The sequence below is a fragment of the Mchenga conophoros genome, linkage group LG23 (assembly GCF_057382185.1).
Source record: "Mchenga conophoros isolate Kocher_MC1m ecotype Shallow Benthic linkage group LG23, M_conophoros_male_GT1.1, whole genome shotgun sequence".
In the NCBI taxonomy this organism is placed as follows: Eukaryota; Metazoa; Chordata; class Actinopteri; order Cichliformes; family Cichlidae; genus Mchenga; species Mchenga conophoros.
Window position 1 is genome coordinate 43,253,225 of NC_140547.1, and position 10,847 is coordinate 43,264,071.

The following is a 10,847-nucleotide window of genomic DNA, read 5'->3' on the forward strand; positions in this document are numbered from 1 at the left end:
GTCCAGCTGTCAAACTCTGAAAGAGTTACAGTTTCACCACTGAGCACTTTGAATGGTTATTCTTTTATTTAAAAGCACTTATTCTAGCTGCATCATCAATACGACAAAAACTGTGACTTTAGCAAAAGTTTATCTAAAAATATTTAGGGGGAAATGTTCCTACACCCCTCATGTAAACGTTACACCTCCAAAAGGGAGAAATAATCAGAATAAGGCGTAATCATTGTCTTGATAATAATGACCATGAAAATGAAACTAGGCCTACCTTTAGTTCAGCACACTCAGTGTTGCATAAAGACATGCGAACATGCCATCATCCATTCTGGAGCCTACTTTTAAAAAGAGCGAGCTGTTTATTCTGGCTGAGTAGCAAACAGAACCAACCATGACAACCTAAACTGGGAAAACACTCGGAAACCTTGAACACTGGGAATATGGAGACACAGGGGGTAGGTGAACAGGCACTCTGACAAAGGACAGAGGAAAACAGAGACAATATATATAAGACAAGAAGTAACACAGACACCCTTTTCGGTGACAAAAAAGAGAAAATATCCAGTGAAAGGCAGTTCTCTTGGAAAAACTGCCTTATTGATGTCAACGGTCAGAGAAAAATGTCTGATAGGAAGGCAACCGTAGCTCATACAACCATTTGTTGCAACCAAAGAATGCAGAAGAGCGTTTTGGTCAGCTAAGAACAGGAAATTGAAGCTACAGTTCTCAAAATTTGACATGAGAAGATTGGATAAATGTTGCCTGGTCTGATGAGTCTTGATTTCTGCTCTGACATGCAGATGGTCGGGTCAGAATTTGGCATAAATAGCATGAAAGGATGGATCCATGCTGCCTTATGTCAGCTGTGCAGACTAGTGGTGGTGGTGTCACTGTGGGGGGAAGGGGCGGTATTTTTTTGCTGAAACGTTACATAGTGAGTGTGTGTGTGTGTGTGTGTGTGTGTGTGTGTGTGTGTGTGTGTGTGTGTGAGAGAGAGAGAGAGAGAGAACAACTTGAAACAAACTGCAGCAATAAGGGCAAACTAGTGCACAGTTATGTTTACGTGAGCGTTATTTTGTATGCATTTGTACAGTTCCATAACTGTGAGAATACATTGATAGCATTTAACTCTAGTAACAGGCATTTGTACCAGTAAGCATGAAAAAGTAGGGAAAAGAACTAGTATGTAAGCACTGACTAGTACTGTAAAGTATATGTGTATATAGGTCAATCGTGGCTCAAGAGTTCGCAGTTCATCCTGTAATTGGAAGGTTGCCAGATTGAGCCCCGCCTCCGACAGTCTCGGTCGTTGTGTCCCGGGGCAAGACACTTCACCCGTTGCCTACTGGTGGTGGTCAGAGGGCCCGGTGGCGCCAGTGTCCGGCAGCCTCGCCTCTGTCAGTGCGCCCCAGGGCAGCTGTGGCTACAATGTAGCTGCCATCACCAGTGTGTGAATGTGTGAATGACTGAATGTAGTGTAAAGCTCTTTGGGGTCCTTGGGGACTAAGTAAAGCGCTGTACAAGTACAGGCCATTTACTGTGCATGTGTTTATGCTCAAGTGTATGAATAAATTAGTCAGTTTTAAACAGTTGCAATTTAAACAGTAGAAGAGTGGCACTATATTTATATATTTATAAAGAATTTCAAACAACAATTAATTGATGGTCAAAGCAGGTTTATTTAATTAATATCCAGATTTCCAATTAGTTCCGAATTGATTCAGCAGCAAATCACATCACCAGTCACTTCAAGGCTGTATGTATTATTGTAAGGTAGACCCTACAATAATACATACAGAGAACCCAACAATCATATGACCCCCTATGAGCAAGCACTTTGGCGACAGTGGGAAGGAAAAACTCCCTTTTTACAGGAAGAAACCTCCGGCAGAACCAGGCTCAGGTCGGGGCGGCCATCTGCTGCGACCGGTTGGGGTGAGAGACTGAAGACGTTTGTTGTAGGTCTGATTGAAGGACTGATGTGATGGTAAGTTGTCTGCTGCTCCGCTTTGAATATTGAGAGATTAGTTGATGGATTTCAAGCCAAATTGTGCCCAAGTTTAAGACCACATTCATTGCTTTTTTTTGTTGATGTTATTGTTTTGGGCTTTTTTTCCACAAGAATTTCTAGCTCCCCTAGAATTCTGGCCACCCAAACGATGATTGCTGCTGAGAGAACACAAGGTTTTGTCCCCCTGTACTATTCATGTCAGTGCAGGGGGTTCTCCTTGAGAGGCCAGGGTGGAAAAAGGGATGCTTCAGAACCTCCGAGGGTGTTATGCGCAGATTTGCATCCAAGGCCAACATTTCTTTGATTAGCCTTACAAATAATGTTTGGCCATTTTCCGGTCCTCGCCTAACTTTCAGCAGTTTTTCGAGGTCATCGAGACACTTAAGTTTTATATATCGAGTTTCCTTTGATCGATAATGTGTCTCGTATTGAAATTGTTCTTGGGTCTTAAATGTCCAGCGCTGTTTGTTGTAGTTATCCTCGATGAAGTAGCAGTCAGTGTACAAGCCAGACTCTAGGAGATGATCTGGTAGCTGACCCTGGGTTTCAATTATGAATTTTAAAACATCATAATCGTCTTCCCCAGGATAGAGAGGCACCCCTGTAGCAAGCTCCACAGCTACCAGCCCCAGAGACCACATGTCGATTGCTTCGTCGTATGGAATGCCAAGCATAACCTCAGGTGCACAATAACCAATTGTCCCCACACGGTCACCAGGAATCACTGCAGAAGCAGGACATGCGAGGCCAAAGTCTATGAGTTTGACTTTGACGGGAGACTCACTGTGGTTCAGCACCATGATGTTTCCAGGTTTGAGGTCAGCATGCACTATTCCCACAGAACCCAGGTGGAACAGAGCATTTGCGAGCTGATGCAAAATTGGCCTGAGTTCTCTCATTGGGAGACCTCGGTTATTCCGGTCCCCAATGTAGTCCCACAGGCTTTGGTCAAGCAATTCGAAATTCAAGCAAATGCGCTGTCCATCGAGGAAATAGTCGTTCCATTCCACAATGTTGCACCTGTCTGGATCCAAGCGTCGTAGCTGCTCCAGGATGAAAATTTCCAGTTTTGCCTGGAGCAGAATTTCAGGGTCGCTCTTGTTGACTTTAATAGCAACGGTTTTGTTGTTTTTTGTATCGCGACATCTGGTTACCAAACCAAAGCCTCCTTCTCCAAGGAAAGCCTCTACCACGTGGTGATCTCCTAAAATGGTCCCTTCCGTTATTTGAAGATCATCTTCAGAGGCAGATGGGTTGGCTGAGGTGTTGATGTCTCCTTTTTGAGGAAATTCAACTGAGTTTTGGAAACTGCAGCTGAATTTTTGCAATCCATGACTTTTCCAGCTTGAAGGCTGCTGAGAGAGCACAAGGAGTTCTCCCCCTGTACTATTCATGTCAGTGCAGGGGGTTCTCCTTGAGAGGCCAGGGTTGAAAAAGGGATGCTTCAGAACCTCCGAGGGTGTTATGCGCTGATTTGCATCCAAGGCCAACATTTCTTTGATTAGCCTTACAAATAATGTTTGGCCATTTTCCGGTCCTCGCCTAACTTTCAGCAGTTGTTCGAGGTCATCGAGACACTTAAGTTTTATCGATCGAGTTTCCTTGGATCGATAATCTGTCTCGTATTGAAATTGTTCTGGGGTCTTAAATGTCCAGCGCTGTTCCTTGTGGTTATCCTCGATGAAATAGCTGTCAGTGTACAAGCCAGACTCTAGGAGATGATCTGGTAGCTGACCCTGGGTTTCAATTATGAATTTCAAAACGTCATAATCGTCTTCCCCAGGATAGAGAGGCACCCCTGTAGCAAGCTCCACAGCTACCAGCCCTAGAGACCACATGTCAATTGCTTCATCATATGGAGTGCCAAGCATAATCTCAGGTGCACAATAACCAATTGTCCCCACACAGTCACCAGGAATCACTGCAGAGGTGTTACATGCGATGCCAAAGTCTATGAGTTTGACTCTGACTTGAGACTCACTGCGGTTCACAACCATGATGTTGACAGGTTTGAGGTCAGCATGCACTATTCCCACAGAACCCAGGTGGAATAGAGCATTTGCGAGCTGATTCAAAATTGGCCTGATTTCTCTCATTGGGAGACCTCGGTTATTCCGGTCCCCTATGTAGTCTGACAGGCTTTGGTCGAGGAGTTCAAAATTCAGGCAAATGCGCTCTCCATCGAGGAAATAGCCGTTCCATTCGACGATGTTGCACCTGTCTGGATCCAAGCGTCGTAGCTGCTCCAGGATGAAAATTTCCAGTTTTGCCTGGAGCAGAATTTCAGGGTCGCTCTTGTTGACTTTAACAGCAACAGTTTTGTTGTTTTTTGTATCGCGACATCTGGTTACAACACCAAAGCTTCCTTCTCCAAGGAAAGCCTCCACCATGTGGTGATCTCCCAAAATGGTCCCTTTAGATATTCCAAGCTCATCTGAGCCGAAGGATGGGTTGGCTGACATGGTGTAAAGTTTGCGCTGTGAATTGGTGAGAAACAAAACTGAACTTGTTTTGGTTTCTCTTGTAAATTGCTCTCAAATCTTCTCAAAAGGGTTTTAGTTGCTGCAGGTCAACGTCCGTTAAGCATAAAGTAACAGGTGAGCGCTCCTATTTATAGGTTTTCGGATCAAAGCAAAGTTATGACGTCAGAAAGGATCAAAGCAAAGTTACCACGTCACAAGCGATCGAAGCGATTCTAATATGTGCGCATGCGCACATATGAGAAGCGATCGAAGGGATTCTAATATGTGCGCATGCGCACACGTGCTTGCTTGTGTAATATTGTTCACAGTAAACTTGACCCTAATCAATTTAATATCAGTCAATCAAAGAAAATGTTAGTTTTGGAAAATTTTAAAATGACATAACTGACAGTTAAAACATTTTTTGTTCATGTATTTGTATTTGTATTGTCTTCGGGGTTTTTTTTGCATACCATGTCAAGCTTTTCTGTATATAGTCATGTCGTAGATTTCGGAGCAAACAAGAAATTGAATTGGATTTTAGTATTGCAGTGCTTGGATTTCGGATTTGGTGCTTAAAACTTCTTGAAACTGTAACCGTATTTCATTCACCACAAAGAACTATCTGATTGAATAGTTTTCTTATCAGATAGAGAAATAAAACGAGTCGCAAAGTCTAAAAGCAACATTTGTCTGCCTGGGCTGTACCTCTGCACGTTAGTCTGTTTCAGTGTGTGACCCCCCACCCCCTCCCTGATCAGTCGGGGGTGAGTGCGCTAATGTGCCTGGAGGCCGTTTTAATGAGTGTTTGCTGGAAAACGAAAAATACAAGAAGGATTTGTACGTTTTCACAACGGGGGAGTTTGCGTAAGTACTAGTAAATAATTTTCTCGAGTGTGTACGTTACACATGTTATTTGTTTAAAATTGGTATTATTATTTTGCTAGCTAGCAAACTCGCGGGATAAAGGATTGAAGTGCACTCAGTGCGATACAATACGGTGGCGCTATTCTAACAGTTAGTTATTGCAGGGTAACTTGTAGAATATGCTGTGAATTGAACCAAGATTACACAGCAGTAGCAGTAATACGAGTTACTTCCCTCAAGTGAAAGCGTTAAACGTTAGCCCGATGCTTAACTAGCCAACGTCAGGCTTTCTGATTGAAGGCTAAAAGCGACGTTGTCACCAAGTAAACAGAATATTGATGATATTTTTGTGTATCGCTGCAGCCTTTTCAAGTATTAACCTGGTGTCTTTGGGAACAGCTTAGGGGGAAATGACGGTAATATGACTGAACCATATGGGAAGAAAGAATAGGCACTTTTTGTGCTAGCGAAGTTTCCTCGCTTTCATTCAAAATCTGTTTATCATTAAACAATTGAAACATAATGGCTTCGAGCTGACATTGAGGCCTGTGGGGCACTATCAGCCACTGAGACAGTAGACAAGTGACTATTTCACACTTTAAGGCTGCCTGTTTATTTAAGGGAGATGAACAGTACATTCTAACTGTACATAATAATATCAATGATGATAGATTAAATAAATGGGTTTTTGAAAGACGCTTGTGCATTTTTAAAGTCTAAAGTGTTGAATTGATCTGAGTATGTCATGTGTTCAAAGCCTCTCCCAGTCAGTGCTGTTCTCTATGCCTGTCTTACTCTACATCAGGGCTGCCCAATCCCGGTCCTCGAGAGCTACCGTCCTGCAGCTTTTAGATGCATCCCTACTCCAACACAGCTGAATCAAATGGTTTGATTACCTCTTCAGCATGCCATCGTGTTTGGCAAAGGCCTGATAACAAGCCATTCATTTGATTCAGCTGTGTTGGAGTAGGGATGCATCTAAAAGCTGCAGGACGGTAGCTCTCGAGGACCGGGATTGGGCACCCCTGCTCTACATGATGTTATTAGCACAAACACTTTAAAGGTGATAATTAGGTCTACAACAATAACACAGACTGCAATGTAGTTAAGCGTCTTACAGTTAGTTTTGAATGAATGAACTTAAAAAACAACACAAGCAAAGATCTGTCTCCTCCTGTTTTTTGTGTCACATAAGAAAGAAGCATCAATATCTGATGAGAAGACTTATTCATTTGGCCTTTCACGTGGTCTTACTCAGGTGATGCGAAGTGAAATATGCATCCTTTTTATGGTAATGTGCTGGAAAATGTTGAAAATGGACATTAAACGTGCTTACAAAGTGCTTGAATTTGACCCTGAAAGGTGTATGAAGCCAGAAAAAGTCACACTTGGAGTAAAAACCTCTCATAGCAAGTTAATCATATTCAATTGATTTGATGCTTTCAGCACAAAATTTAGCCACACAGTCAGGACAGCGTCTGATTTACCTTCATCGGTAAACGTGTTTATGCAGTACATAGTAACAGTGTGGCTGAGTCCTCTGGTTCAAATCAGTTCCAGTACATTTGGAGATGTAAGTCTTAACCTTTCACATGCATCGGGAAGGAAAAAACATTTAATCTTCACAGTACTGCCGAAGTGCAGCGATACATTGTGAAGTGCACATTTGCATTTGTCATACAGTACCGAGCAAAAGTCTTGAACCACCCCCTTATTTTTTCGTGTTTTGCCAGGTCAGTCTGTGTTAACGGTGTTATTAACTGCATTCTTCAACTAAAGAAGTGAGAACAAATGATGTGGGCTTTTGTTTTTTTGCAATAGGCTGCAAGTAAATGTGTACAGATACAATTTAAAATTGGTTCTTTGTTAAGTTTTGTGGTCCTTTCCGTGACTTAGGTGTCTGTTTATGTTTGAATGTTTCAGAGATTAGTGTGAAGGGTCTTAACAGACAAAAAGTGGTCAAATACAAGCCCTGGATTAAAAATCAGAAACACTTTAAAAAGCCTGGAGAGCTATTCCTTAATACCACTTTAAAGATTACAGGGAAGTCCGGATCCCTGGAAGCAAATGAGGGATGGCTCAAGACTTTTGCACAGTGCTGTACATGTCATGTTCCCTGTTTTATAGCTCAGCTCAAACTGACACGTTCTCACTAACTGCTTCTCATTTTCTCCACAGTAAACTTTGACCACTTCCAGATACTGCGGGCCATCGGGAAAGGAAGCTTTGGAAAGGTAATGCAGCCTCCATTTTTCACGCCACTTGTATATTGTTTGCCCTTAATTACCCACCACGGTCGTCATCTCTAAAGAATCAGTGCAAGCGAAGCGAAATGTGCTGGGATTACACTTTAGTTCTCGTGTGCTGCTGTTATTTAATAACAGTTATAAATGCAGCTGATGTAATTATTTCTATAAAGTCAGTTAGAGGAGAGCCGATTTCTATTTCATCTCACTCAATCTAGGTGGGAATTTTGACCCCACGTCTCAATTTAATTACACAGCAGCAAAATTCTGCGGCTCTATTTGTCATCGCGCTCAACGGTTGGGCTGAAGGCAGGAGGAGAACTTAGTGTGTGTGTGATACACAATTGGGGCTGCAGAGATTGGAATAGTTTACCTTCATTTGAAATATCACTGCCCTGTGCACATTGTCGGCTTTAAAATTCAAACTTAAAGAGTTTGTAAGTAAACTGGCTGAGATGAGACAGACGATGCACCGGGTCCTCGTCTGAGTGCTGGCTTTCAGTTGTGCTGTTTCTCTTGCCCAGCCATGCACACACAGACACTGTGCTACACTTACACAGTGAGACAGATGCTCACAGAGACGTCCAGATACATTTTGTCCTTGCTGGAGGTCATCTTGTGTTTTTTGGCCCACTGTGGCCTCACACCGAGCTCCTGCTGTTTTTTGAACACTTTAACAGCACCAGTCTTTAGCTTCCTGTTGAACACACTTAAGTGGGGGAGGTGTTATTATTAGTGGTAAATGATTTGTGTATTTGTTGGACGCACCTCAGAGCAACAGGAAACATGACACGACACGCTCCAGTAACCTGCAGTCTTTACAGTGAGGACACACAAACATTAACCCTCTGCTCCTTACAGAAACTCTCTAAATCCTGTAAGTTTCTTGACTGCCACTTGGAAAGTTGAAACTTCAGCTCCCTCCACAGATTTTCTACAGTACTGATGTCTGGAGACTGACTAGACCACTCCGTGATCTTATAGCACTTCTCCATTAGTACATACTCAGATCAGCTTGCTGTGACTCATTTTCCATTACAATCAAGTACCACCTAATGTGCGTGGGGTCATTACAGCAAAGCGGCCCGATGTCCATGTTGTCATTTATGAGCAACACGAATGCCACAACAAAGGAAGACGTCGCAGCGATGATGTATCTGTGGCTTTTTGTCACACTTGGAAACCACGGTGTTGTGCAGCTATTTGCCTTGTTGCAGGGTTTTAAAAAAACTGCAGTTTTGATTTTAGTGAAAGACAAAAGCCAATCCGTGGCCTGCAGTCTGACGATGTCACATTTCCTGACTGCTTGGAACCCCGACTAAGTCGTCCTGTAGCCCACATCATAATGTTTCCATCTCTCTGCTTGACTGCAGGGATGCTATTTTTTGCATCACACTCCTATTTCAAAAGGTCAGTTAAAGCCACATAATTTCGTTTCATCTCCCCACAGCACTTTCTCCAAAGTCTTCCCTGAATCATTTAGATGTTCACTGGCACTTGAGATGGGCCTATACATGTTTCTCCTTGAACAGGTAGCTACCCTATGTTAGCCTAGCTTTCTATCACTGATGCTCTGTGTGTATGCTGCTGCCTCTCGTCTCGTGTTACTTAAAAAATTAATCCCACAGCTTCAATAACCGTATCTAAAAATCTCTCAGTGAAAGTTACGGTTGAAGGTTTGGAAACATTTTGGGGTAGCCAGTGTTAAATAGAGACAGTGCCACATTCTTTATCTAGTCATTGTAATGAAAGAAGCACATTAAAAACTATATGAGAGTTTGCTTTTAACAAGCATGTAATGACTCTACTTAAAAACTGAAAGTAGCATTTTGTGGATGTTTTCCCTGCTGCCCGATCCCATCAGTCTCTTAAAGCATAATTTTTTATGCGCCCTGGTGTGACAGAGGTTTCATGGCGCTACAGGTTACCTGAGCACATCAGGTATATTACGGTTGAAAACAAGTGCCCGGCCTTCCAGTGGGTGGTCGACCCCTCGTGCACAGCTCAGGAGTCTAAACGACCCAGCAGTTATGGACATGTGTGTTTTTGGTGTGCTGTCCCTCATTCTCCCTGCTTGCAGGTGTGTGTGTGTGTGTGTGTGTGGATGCCGGCATTTCTGAGAGCACCTGTTTACAGGCACCTTCAGGCCTGGTGGGTGTGGCCCTGCCAGGTGGTTGGCCACACCTGAAGACCATCACACAGCTGATCAAGCCTTGTCAGAGGAGCTACTTAAGAATGCGGTGGCGCTCTCTCTGACGCTGGATCATTGCGTGACTTCACGTTAGTCTCTCGGCCAGTCAGTACGGATAGTCTGCCGCATTGTATGTGTCTTACGGCTGCCTGTTTGTTATCTCCCCAGGAGAAGCGTGGAGACGAGAGGGCAGCGAGCACGGGGTGCTCAGACACTGAGGAGCGGAGACAAGGAACACTAGCAGTGGGAAGAGGACATTTCACGGGAGTCGGGAACGCACTGCGGATTTATTGTTATTTTCCATTCACTGTAAATAAACGCACTGCTTGCATTCAGAGCTCCGTGCCTGGCTCCTCCTTCCTCACATCCCCACGGTTGACGCTGGACAACCGTGACAAATAGCTGTTCTTAGATTCATTATTAGTTCAACATTGACAAATAGTAGTTGACTAATATCAGGAGCCAAAAAGAAAACAAAAAACAAACTAAATAAATATTTCAGACGCTGAAAATAAATTATTACGGTTGTTTAAATTTGCTGTCAGCAAGTTAGGTCTAATACATGTAGTCAATCTAATGAATCAATATTACATGTAAAAAGTACAGAACTGAAAATGAAACTAAAATATAACGGTAAATGAACTGGTTCTTGTATAAAACCTTTCTACTCTCTACAACTTGCCTCATTCATGCACTCACTTTTTTCTATGCTTTTTCTCTGTAAGTGCTTTCTATCTAACATTAATACGCATTCATCCTCCCGATGGATGCATTGGAGAGCAACTTGGGGTTAGCATCTTGCCCAAGGATATTTGGCATGCAGGCTGGAGCAGAGGGGCATTGAACCAGCAACTTTCTGATTAGTAGGTTTCCTGCTCTACCTGAGCTACAGACACCCCAATTTGTGGTGTTCTGGAAACAACACGTTCTCATCCCAACAGGTAACGATGCTATGTGACAAATCATCGGTATGTGTAAATGTGTTTTTTATTCTGATCATGAATCGCTTTGTAAAACAAGACCTGATAGGGTTAAGGTTAAAGTTATGGTTAGAGTTAATGTTAGGGATAGGGCTG

The 10,847-nt window shown here is 43.0% G+C and overlaps 1 long non-coding RNA gene across 1 annotated transcript; it reads left to right on the plus strand.

The window, feature by feature from the left end:
• Positions 1–7,470: 7,470 nt before the first annotated feature.
• On the plus strand, positions 7,471–10,108 carry LOC146547998 (uncharacterized). The gene is made up of 2 exons (XR_014890618.1): positions 7,471–7,568; positions 9,940–10,108. It is a non-coding gene; the product is annotated as an uncharacterized LOC146547998 (long non-coding RNA).
• Positions 10,109–10,847: the final 739 nt, after the last annotated feature.